Below are 1,763 nucleotides of genomic sequence, written 5' to 3'. Positions count from 1 at the left end.
ACTATGGTTTGCTAGGAAATACTGCTGGGCTTGCAGATCATTCATTCACTGATAAACTGAATTGACTTTCCCATGTACTTAAGTCAGTTTTTCAGTGTGATGTGAGAGAAAACTGGATTTGGAGTCAGGACAGGGGTTTAAGTACTGTCTCTGCTACTTACCTTATGTGTGACCTTGAGCAAATTCTTTAACCTATTGGAATTTTACCTTACTGCAAAACAAAAAACAGTATCTTACCATGACTACTTCATTATGTTGTTGCAAAACACAAATTAGGTATTGTGAAAAATCCCTTGTGATTTATCAAGTGCCATCAAAATACACATGGTGATTATTTATGTTTTTCAACTTAATAAGGTGATTAATAGCTTCTTTTTGGGAAAAATTTCTATTTCAAAATAATAAAATATTTGTTTTTGTAAAGTGGGAAAGATAGATTTAATTGGGATTTTTAAAAAGCAATATGGTTGAAAATAAAGAGAAAGAAGGTAATTCATTTTTATCTGAATTCCCTTTTGCCATATATTTCACTCATTTTCTCTGCTATCTTTATTCCTTCTACATTATAACATTGTGTGTTTTTGTTTGTTTTTTGTTTTGTTTTGGTTTTGAAAGTTATGCAGTAACATCTTGCTAATTTTTTAAAAATACTGATCTACCTCCTAGTTTTAGGGCTAGCTTTACCCAGTTGAACAAACTTCTCTACCCTTTACATCCTTTTTTTCTGACATTTTTGCTGTAAATCATGTTCAATCAGTTAATTACGTGATCAATATTTATGGCATACGTATTACTAAAAAGTCATTCTGTTATTAATGTAAAAATTTTAAAATGCATAATACCTTTCCTGGATTCCATTTATTTGGATAATCAACTGTACTAATCACCTACTATATTCGTGGTATATTCTCAAGAAGACTTCATGTGAGTCTGAGAGACAAATATAGAAAGATCTTAACAATAAAGTTATTGGTATGGAAATGAGAAATAAAGAAGAGTTTATAGAGAACAGATCATTTATAAGTTGTTCCAAGTGGAGAACCTATTCATTGTAAAGTGTGGTAACTTTCAGTTATACCAGGTGCTGATTTTTATTTAGAGAATATTTAGGAATCATATTGTGAGGCTATTTGGGAAGGGGATTCATGATCTATTGTTGTGTAACAAATTACCCTAAATATGTAGTGGAAGTCACACTCTCTCTCTCGCCACATTTTATTGATTAGGAGTCACTAAGTTCAGCCTACATACAAAGAAAAGAGAATTAAATAATTCATTAGTACATTTTATACTTTCCATGCAACTGCAGGTAATATTGTCACTAAACTTTCTGCCTCAACATAATGAGGAGCCCCTCTTCTCCAGTTTCCAATAATGTTTTTTCTTATTTTTCTTTAAGTCCTCACCAGTAGCCTCCTCAAAGTTCATTAGGATTCTGCTTACACTCTCCTCAAAGTCCTTCAGCTTCCTCTCAGTTCTTGGTTCTGAAACTTCTCCCACACTTTAGGTTTTTATTACAGCATAGTACCATTTTCTGTGCTAAAATCTTCATTGGTTATCTATTGCTGTATAACAAATTGCCCAAAATGTAGTAGGTTAAAACAATAACAAACATTTGTTATCTTCACAATTTCTGTGGGTTAGGAATCCAAGAGTGGCTTAGCTAGGCATTTCTGCCTTAGTGTTCCTCTTGAGGTTGCAGTGAAGATGTTGGCCAGACTTAAACTCATGTGAAGGTCTGATGGAGGTGGGAGAATCTGTTT

Source organism: Pan paniscus, chromosome 1 (genome assembly GCF_029289425.2).
Source record: "Pan paniscus chromosome 1, NHGRI_mPanPan1-v2.0_pri, whole genome shotgun sequence".
In the NCBI taxonomy this organism is placed as follows: Eukaryota; Metazoa; Chordata; class Mammalia; order Primates; family Hominidae; genus Pan; species Pan paniscus.
The sequence above is the reverse complement of the archived record's forward strand: the minus strand, read 5'-3'. Positions refer to the sequence as shown.